This window comes from Hydra vulgaris, chromosome 05 (assembly GCF_038396675.1).
Source record: "Hydra vulgaris chromosome 05, alternate assembly HydraT2T_AEP".
Taxonomy (NCBI): Eukaryota; Metazoa; Cnidaria; class Hydrozoa; order Anthoathecata; family Hydridae; genus Hydra; species Hydra vulgaris.
The window spans coordinates 19,510,711-19,522,104 of NC_088924.1; positions in this window are offsets into that span (position 1 = coordinate 19,510,711).

An 11,394-nucleotide genomic window follows, 5' to 3' on the forward strand; every position below is an offset into this window, starting at 1 on the left:
ATTAAACTTATTCAAATAAATAAAAAAATAAAAAACGTGTAACAAATAAAAAAAAGGTTTTTGATTTTCTTTTAAGAATTCTTCAAAATAATTAAATAATAATTACCTTTAGCCGGTAGCGAAAACGGTAAATATTAGGTAGAGAAAGCACTAAATTGTAGTAAAAGCACAAAGCGGTAGAAATAGCACAAACGTTAAATGTAGTGAAAGCACAAAACGGTAGAAAAAAAAACATTGCGTAGAAAAAGCACAAAAAAAGCGTAGAGAAAGCACAAATCTGTAGCGAAAGCACATATCGCGTAGAAAAAGCACAAACTACGCGTAGAGAAAGCACAATTGAGATTATTACTATTATTATTGTTATTATTAGTATTATTATTATTATTATTATTATTATTATTGTTATTATTATTATTATTAGTAGGATAGTTATCTTTATCATTTGTATTATTATTATATTGATTATTATTACCAATAGATAATATTAATAACTGGAGTTTTTACTATTATTGACTATTATTATTACCGATACTTATATTAATACATTATTTACAATGTTGTTACTGTATATTATTATAATCTAATTCTCTTTTATTGCTATATTTTAATTAGGTATATAAAAGTCTTTTATACTAGATAGATGTATAAAAGAAATTTGAATTATGTCCTAAATTTACAAACCTCTTACTTAATTATTATTCTAAAAGTTTTTCGTTTAAGTATTGTACTGTTTTACGTTTTTTTTTTCTTTTTTTTCTTGCGTGTGTGTTTTTTGTGTGTTTTTTTGTGTTATTTTGTGTTTTTTGTTTTTTTAGTTTGGTGTTTTAGTCTTATTATGGTGTTTACTTAAAATTAGTACTTGTACTATATGTAAATATTACATGAAATGTAATATCTATTTCAGAATACATTTATCTTAATTCAACAAGATCTTTTAATTTTATTGTGTCGAGTCTTCTGCTGGTAGACTCTGCCTAGCGTTGTACCAGCTCTTTGTCGAATTTCTTAAAACAGTAAATTATTCTAGAGCGTAATTGATCCAAATTCTCTGCCTGCCAACCATTTTTGTAAACATCTCCTTTGATACAAGACCAAAAATACTCAATACAACGGCATTTAGGCATATTTGGAGGGTTTTCACTTTTTGTTACAAACTTTATACCATTTTCATTCAAAAACTTAACAACTTTGTTTGAGTAAAGGGCACTTGCTAGATCAGGCCAGAATGTGTATTTGGTATTTTTTGGAAGCTGTTTGATGTGTGGTAATAGTTTTTTAGTCAAACATTCATCTACATAAATATGCTCGTTAATAGCTGTTCCAGACTGTACAATGTATGGAGTTGATAGGCCAAAAGGCGAAATGACCACGTAAACCAATAATTTTTCTTCAGATTTCTTTTTTCTTTGAATTTAACATTGTTTGGTGTTAATTCGATGTTACTTGAATAGAAATTATCATTACCATTAATTTGGCTGTTCAAGAGAGTAAAATACTCGTCATCAAGAACCCAAATAAAACCTTTATTATTTTTTTTAAAAAGTTGCCCACACAAACGTCGGTTTTTTGCTCTCTGGCTCTCAGTTTGACTTGGAATCTTCATTTGTTTTCTTTTTTTTATTGATGTTTTGGTTTTCAATGTCTTAGAAATAAGTGACTGAGAACATTTGAACTTTTTTGAAGCTATACGCTGAGAAATGCCACATTTATGGTCAAAAAGCTTGGTAAGTTGACTGATGGCGCGCTTAGTCATTATTTTCGGCTTTCTACCACTACCAGTTTGCCTTTCAAATGGTTTATCTTCTTTTACACGTTTAATAATTCCATATATAGTCAATCCTGATACGTTTTTCTGCTTCAAAATGAGAAACAGTGAATGATTTAGGTTTATCTGAATTTTCTTGATAAAACTAGTACACACGTTTTCTCTGGAGCTCTTCGTTTGACGTCATTTTTAATACTAAATTTAAAATACTTATATAAAAGTTAATATATATTTCAAAAGAAGAATAAATTTTAAAAATTGTTTGAAAAATAAAGTATTAGTTGCATATAGAAATATGATGTAAGCAATTTTGTACAGATTTTTAGTAATCACCCGTTATAATTAAAAATGTCTGATCTTATCGTCAGAACTTATGAAAACGCAAATATATAAATATATAGCTACAAAGTAAATATAGTAAGACATTTCTTTATAATAGGATAGCGAAAATTCAACAGTCTTACAATTAAAAAGACAAATACGTGGTTGTTATTAAAAGTATTTAAATACATCATCAATAGATAAAATCAAACCTTTAAATTTACTTTTAACGATCGGAAATGTAATGGGTGTATCAAATTAGATATAACAATTTTATTCCAAAGACATGGTGCTCGTAATGCATCGTAAAATTTGTTAAACTTTGTTCTGCAAGTTGGTTCATATAAAAATTTTTTATTTTTAAGTAAATATTTATTAATCGGTTTTAGAGAAAATGATCTTTAAAGATAGGTAAAGTTAAATCGTTTTTCCACATGTAAATAAAACATAAAATGTTCTAAACATTAAGCTCGTAAATATTAAGTATTTTTATCTCCGTAAAAAACGGTTTGGAATGAGTAAAACAATTCGCAATATTAATCAATCGGATCGCATGCTTTTGACGGCGATAAAGGCATATTAACTAACTTTTTTCGATACTTCCCCAGCTGTTGGCATTATTTATATACGTGTGAATTAATGAGTAATAAAGATGGGTTAAGGCTTTTATGTTTTAATAAGATATGGATTTATATTTAACTCAGTTACTTTTTTATATTTTCGAGCAAATATAGTCAATATGCGATTTCCATGTAATGTTCTTGTCGAGAATCAATCCTAAAAATTTAAGTAACAAAAACTTTTTTATTTCGACTTCATCAATAAATATTTTTGGCAAATTTTGGGGTAAATAGCGTTTTTAAGAGAGCGAATGGAAAAGAATCCATTTGGTTTGTTACATTTGAACCAAGTAAATATGTTTTTAAGTTCATCATTTATTGTAGAAAAGTGTTTGGATATGTCAATATTAGTCAGGAATAAGTTGCTATCGTCGGAACACTAAACTCATTAAGTTTGAGGCTTTATTTAAGTCATTTATATTGATTAGACGAGAGTGGCCCCTAGATAGACCCTTGAGGAACACCACAGGAAATATTTAGAAGATGACTTTGATAATACTTATTAAATAATATTGAAACGAGCAATGAAAAAGATTGGGATGCAACTAAAGAAAAAATAAAATTTTTAATGTACAACATGGAATCGAGAAAGATATTAAAGTTGAACAAGCCCATTGAATAGGGCTTGCTAAAGTAGAACGAGAGCCATCAATTGTTTTGCAGCCGTATTCGGACGTCCCCCTTTCTCGTTTAACCCTGCAATGTGGTATCGGCTGGTTAAAAGTAAATCGGCAGTTTTTAACGCCAGCGATAAAAATAACTCGTATTCTAATGCCTCCATTTGGTTAACGGCAGGAGTAAATTTTGCTATCGAATGGCTGTTAACGCCAAAATCTAACCCTGCTATTCCCTTCTGTTAAAACTGTTAAGGGAGGAGTTTTCTATTATACTAAGAAAAATAAAAAAAAGGTATCCAATCAAAACAAGCATATACAAATAAGTTTACTTTTATAACAAATAAGCTATAATATATACAATACCAAATTTATATGATTTATCCCTTAATTGTGAAAAAAATTATTTATCTTGTTTATGAAGTTATTAAAAATTAAGTTTATTTTGCATTTGATTATAATGCACGCACTGTTATATATACATCTATAAACATACATACACATATTATATATATATATATATATATATAATATATATATTATATATGTATATAAATATTATATATATATATATATTATATATATTATATATATATATATATTATATATATAATATATATTATATATATATATATATATATATATATATATATATATATATATATATATATATATATATATATATATATATATATATATCGATGGGTAAATTCTAAAACATTGTATGTCTAATCTTTGGCTATATTGAGTTTATGTTTTTAAATTGTATAATCATACACTGTATGATTGTATCATACCGCTGCATTATATGTACACAGTCCTGTATTACAGGACTGTAGTAACAAAAAAAAGGATTTAGTGGCCAATAAAGCTTTTTATATGCTCTAAGACAAAACTCTGTAGAAGTTATATGAAACTTTTTCGGTTAAAATCATACTAAGCATAATTAAAAGAATTTGGGCACAAATTTTTACAAAAATAAATATGTTTTTTTGTTTGTAGCACTTTATATTAAATATCATTTAAGGTGGAATACCCCTCAGAATTTTTTTTGAGTAATATTTATCATTTTATATATTTAACTTTATATACATAATGTAAATAACAAAACTAGATTAAAAAAGAAAAATTTTTTTTTTGGTAAAATGGCACCTGTAAAAAACTACACAGTTATTGAAAGACCCCAGCCAGCGTATCTCAAGATCTACACAACTTTAACAAAATCTTTGTTTAATAATTGTTCTTGCAAGTTTGTTCTGTGATATGAGTCGAACAAATTTTTGATATGATTTTTTAATAGGCTAAAGAGTGGGATCAAAATTGGGCTAAAAAGTTAACCGAATTTTGTGACGTCGTTGACCTATTCCACGACTGGAATAAATTTTATAAAAAATCTGTTGCACTTAAATTTTGATAAAATAAATGAGAGAAATCTCAAAATAAACCAGTTTGATATGGGTTTCCCTCTTTTTCAAGAGTTTTATGATATCTATTCTTTTTTTTCCTCGAATTATTTTGTCAGCATTTTTTTACGCGGTTTAATTTTTTACATCTGGCTAAATTTAATCGTTTTTTATTTATTTGCCTACATCCTTCTAACAAGTACATTCCAGGTCTAAAATTCATTTTTTCTAAAATTAACACACTAGCTTGTTTAATAATGTTAAAATGGGCAACTGCATCAAAAGCACCAAAACTCAAGATGTGTAAGCGAAACATAATGACCTTTTGGTATACGCTCCCATTTTGTCATGCTAAATGATTCCTTATTATTTTGGGTAAGACATTATTTTAATAGAATGTCATTACTTAAATCATCATAAATTGGTTTAAGTTTCCAAAAAATTGATATAGGTAAACCAGGGCCAGACCTATATTTTGAGGTATGATTTGCTTTGTCGCGATTGTACCAACACCAACTCTCTGCACCTTCAGGACAGTGAGGAAAATGTAAATTTTCATTTTTTGATGAGGCAACATGATGTAGTATAGTTCTTGTAGCAGATTTCATACTATTTAAATTATTTTTGTTTTGGCGAACTGCAATTTCATAATGATTTTGGAGACAATCAATAGTTGCATTAGTCAATTTTCCGCGACCACCTAGACCTTTTCCCTTTTTTTTTAGGTTACGTAAGCGTGTTCCAACTCTTTTTTAAACATGTCCAACACATTCAAGTTTGTTTACTTGTACACCTTCATAAACATTTTAAATAGCATCATAACCTTTGCTATCTCCATCACCATAAAATTCAGTATGTCGTAGACTATGTTTTGCAATAGACCTATTACATATTCTGCGGGCTTCCTCTGGCTCCATACCACCAGATAGTCCTTGATAATTATAAGTACAATTGTGTTTATTGTGCCATTTTTCATAGGCAAATAGGTTTTCTTTCTTTAAGTGTTCTTTAAGAAAACAACCTTTACATACCTTGTACATTGCTTCAACATCTAATACTTTGCCTGTTTCCATTGAAATAACAGAAACAACTCCATTAATTGAGGAGTAGCCTCACCGCTGCCAAGTTCCATCCAATGATTCTGCAATATCAATTGGGTTGAGCAAATGGTCAGTAATGGAGTTTAAAATAAAATGATCATTTTTCAAATCATTTAATTCTTGAGCAGCATCCATCATTGTGACTTCAGCTACACATTTTACTGCATTAGTTAAATTTTACTATAGTTGTTTATTAGTCATTGGTTTAGGCATATCCATAGATGTAACAAATCTTTAAAATCCAGAATAACTTTGACCGCATGATCTCATGGCATATACAGCCCTTGTATTTATATCAAAACTTTTTTGTTTGTTGAATGTCGATGAGTAAAATTCTTTTGAGTAATTACAAATAAAACAGTTAATATAGAGACAAGACACTAGATCCTTTCTCTTGTTTTCATTTTCTGAAAGAAATAGCTCTAATGACATGCATTCTGGACATCTAAGGGTAGAAACTACAGAGTTAAGTATTTCTAAGTCAATAAAACAGTATCCTGTAATTAAGCTACTCAATATTGTGGGTCTTGATGATGAAATGTTTTTAATTTTTTTAGCAGAAGCACTAATTTGATCAGAACCAATTACATTAAAATCAACAGTTCTCATCATACTTACATTTATATCTTTAACACTTTTAGTAATATTTACATTTATATCTTCACAATTTGATTCTATTTTTACATTGCTATTATTTACACCCATATACACACTATTTACAACTAATTTCTTCGTTCCATAAAACATTTGTTTATTTTATTTCTTTTAGTTCCTTGTTTAACGCTACAAGCTTTAACCATTTTAAAAGATCAAAAATGGACATTCCAGTGATTGCTTTTATTCTAAAGTGGTTTTAAACAATAGAAAATAAATTTCCTTTTTTAAGTATGTTTTCTAAACAGAAAAATAAGATTTTTAGTGGATTTTTTCGTTATTACGAAAATAAAGTGCCGTCGCTATTGCGGTTGTTATGGAAGTTAAAATTTTTAGGGTTCAATGAATTCTAGCTTAATAAAGATCTATAAAAAAAATTTTTAAAATGGTTTTGAGAAAAAGAACATAGCTAAGGTACACAGTGAATTAACTCATTTTGAAGTTTATATATAGTTTAAACACTAGGAGAATAAAACCTCCACTCTGGTGCGATAAAGATGATCGTGATTTCTTGAAATGATTTACAATAAAATTACTCGGTTTTGATATTTTGATCCGTTTACAAAAATCGAAGACAATATAGTTATGAGAAAATGTTTCATCCATTAAATTTAGAGAAATTATTAGCAATCATAATTTAAAATTTAACCGGCTGCGATTTACCAAATAAACAAAATCATCGTCTTTTGGCATCGCAATTCTTAGATGCGATAAGAAAAACGGCACGAAAACTAGTTACCGGAGCTGGCTAACGGTGGAATTTTAACTAAAAAAATTATTGGAGTGGTTAATAAACGGAGCCTAAATGGACGGATTGGAATACCATTTACTTTTCTCCGTTTTACAACCGACCGTTTAGACGTTTTCCTAATGGATGCTCAAATTCTCTGTTAGTTTAACCAAGAACGTTTTAATAGATGGACGTTTAACTAATTGTTTAAAAGCCAAGATATGAGCGCTTGCAGTTGTTATATATAACAATAGCCAAACAATAGGAAATACTTGTGTCTCGAAGAAATAATTTTATATGATTATATATCAAAATGACAACTGTCTCATCTATCGAATTAAATAAAAAAACTTTATTATTCAAAGTATTGTAATTAATATATTTTGCTATTTTGTTAAAAGTTATTCTATCTATTCAATTACCCTTGTATAACTCCTGTATAACTATATAACAAAAAGTCTTTAATTCGTATGATTATTCTAGAACTCTACTTGTAAAAAAAAATCATATACCAAAAAATATCAAAACAAAGTTGTGAGACAAAAAACAATTTGATTTCCATCCTAAATTAGAAGTTTAAATTTTAAAGAAAATAGTAAATTCAAAGTGTAGGGAGTAATGGTTGCTAACAATTTTTAGTTCCATCTTTAAATGATTTATGATATGTCCTACAACACGTAGAAAATTCTTTTTACAATATTCATATTAATATATCATATATTGGATTTTACGAAAACAATAATTTTGACGTCGAAATTTTTTTACAAATAATTTATTATTAAACGAAGCTTGCACATTATTTAAAATGTTTTTAAATACATGAGACATTCTTAACTACATTATAATGCGTTTATATTTTGTAAAAGTTAGTATTTTACGAGTAATTAAACATTTACTGAAAGAAATTAGTAAACCAAAAATGTCAATTTTATGTCGGTTTATTTTGTAAAGTTTTTTGAAAAAATGACGCTAAGAATTCCAACCCGCATTGAATTTCAGTAATTAGCGGCGCCTCTGATCTATAAACGTCCTTTTATATATTTTTATATATATTTTATTATGTATTTTATTATTATGTGAAGTTGCCCAAGGATCTATCCTTGGTTCAATCCTGTTTTTAATTTATACTAATGATTTTTGCAATGAGTCTTTAAAACTTAATTCAGTCATGTTTGCTGATGATACAAATCTATTGCTTACTAACAATGATATCAAGAAATTAAATGCAGACATGAATACTGAAGCAAATAAAGTAAATAATTCGCCGAATTCAGAAAAAAACAAACTATACATTATTCCTTTAAAAGACACATTAAGAAAACCTTCCTTATAAGTTGCCTGACCTTATCTTAAATTGTAATTTAATTAAAAAACAAGCTAGTATAAATTCTAAGGGTTTTTTTTATCAGAATTTATCCTGGCTTCATTAAATAAGATATATTCAATCTAAAATTACCAATATAAACGGTATGATGTATCGAATTTGTTCTTATATCAATAAACAAAGTTTCAAACTAATATATTTTGGACTAATTCATTGCTTTATTCGGTATGAAAATATATCATGGGCAAGTACGCAAGTATCAAAACACAAAAAAACTTATACCTTAAAAAAACATGCGTGCAAAATCATTTACTCTAAAAATAAGCGTGAACACGCTAAACCTATGATGAAAGATAGGAAAATGATGGATATTTTTAAAATAAGTATTTATCAGCATTTTATTTTGATGCATCAATTAAACAATAATCTCTCTCGTGAAAACTTTAATAAAAAGTTTAAATTAAATAGGAATGAAAGCTATTATTTAAGAGCAAATATAAGTAACACATATAAACTACCTCAAAGCTTTAATAAATATACTGAAAATAGAGTTTCATAATGAGGACCAAATATATGGAACATTTATAAAAAAAAATTCAAATGTGTGGCAAAGTCATTAAATTTATTTAAGTTTCTATCAAAAAAGATTTTTTAAAATATGAGATTTATTTGTACTTGAGTAACTTTGTAGTTATTTAGTTTTAATTTTTCAGTTTTTTATCTTTATCTGATCAACGGAGCAGTTTTGTGCCCATTAGGGTATTATAGTTAATGAAGTTCTGTTGAAAAAATTTATAGGGACTCTATGGAAAGATTGCGATGACGTATTGTCATCTCCATCTTCTTTGAGCCCCTATCTCTTTACTTCATAATTTTATCAAGTCTGTTGTAAAAATTAAGTTTATGTTATATATTGTTCATACAAAAACGGTGTTTGTTGACAATACTTTACTGTCTTCTTCGTTTTACGAACATATTTTTTTCTTTCTTGTATATATATATATATATATATATATATATATATATATATATATATATATATATATATATATATACACAAACACACATATATATAAATATATTTATATATATATATATATTTATATATATATATATATATATATATATATATATATATATATATATATATATATATATATATATATATAAATATATATATATATATATATATATATATATGTATATATATATATATATATATATATGTGTGTATTTATATACACATATATATCATTATATATATATCCCAGACAGCAAGGATATACTGGTCCGATAATGGCTAGCCTATGCCAGCGAATTCATTTCAGTCCCGATAAAGTTCCGTTCTTGGATTGCCAGTTCTGAGAAGCCGTAGCAGGGCCATAGCCGAGCCTTTATAAAATTGCCTGAGCTGGTTAGCTGCAAGAAAACCATTAATGATCCAACAAAGGTTTGCCGAAGCAGAACAAAATTCTGCTTCGGCGAACCTTTGTTGGACCATTAATGGTTTTCTTGCAGCTACCCAGCTCAGGCAATATTATAAAGGCTCAGCTATGGCCCTGCTACGGCTTCTCAGAACTGGCAATCCAAGAACGGAACTTTATGAGACTGGGCCGATCCTGGTTTATCAGTGGTATAATCCACTGATCTATTTTATAACTGGATAGCGCATCTCCTAATAAAATATCGTAATTTTTGAAGCCAAAATATTTTCGCCAGCGCCATATTGGGAGGACCCACGGAGAAATATTATTTAGTTAAAATATTGCTAGGTGAACAAGCTATTTCTTTAATTTGGTGGTTTAACTTTATGTTTTTTTATACCTAACATAGATAGAACGTATGGAAAATTATTATTTTTTTTTCAAATAATAATAAATATTTTTCAGTAAAATAATTACAATGTTCATTCTATAAATGTCTGGAGAAAATTCCAAATAGCGAGGGACACAGTGTATTGCATTTGGTTGCAATAAAAGAAAACATAGTGACAGTAAAGAAGTGATAGTGATGGAATTTCTGATGATAAATCATCTTTAAAACAAAAGTTTCCTAGAACATTTTATAAGTGACTTTCTTAATTATTTTTAAAAATAAAAAATTTTTAAAGTTTATTGACCTCTGTTTGTTTGCTTGGAATCTGAACAAATGGATTTAAATAAAATCAGTTGTGAAAAAAGTATAACAAACTTAATAAAATATCAAACGTTAATTTTGCTACCAATTTTCAGATTTCCTTCAAACACTGAAAAAAGAAAAGAATAGACCAAATACACCGTCAAGAATGAAGTCCAAGTAGAAGCAGTTTGATATGTTCTGATCATTTTTTAGAAAAAAGATATTGACAGAACCGGACAAACTGTTAGGTTAAGGGAAAATTCTTTTCCTTAAAGATTTAAAATTTCCCAGACCACTTAGAAAGGTATATAATCAATTATGTTTTTATGTATTGTACAGGTTTGTTCAATATGTACCTTTTAGCTTTTAGTTACGCTATGCAGTGTGCTAGAAGATTTATAACACAACTGTATGGTAAGCTAAAACATATAATAACCATTTTGCTATTGTATGCTTTAATTTTATAAATGCTGCATGAACTATTAGCTAAGCTCTGTGAGTAAACATAACTTAGAGGTTCCTTTTATTTTGAGATCAAATTTGAAAATTTTACAACTATATATATATATATATATATATATATATATATATATATATATATATATATAATTTTTTTTTCTTTCAATATTAGAAAATGAAAAAGAGAAAAGTTCTTGTTAATAGATCAACTTTTGAAAATTCTGAAATAAGTGATTTTGAAACTAGTGTTATATTTATCTCCATGAAAGTTGGCTCCCCCAAAAAA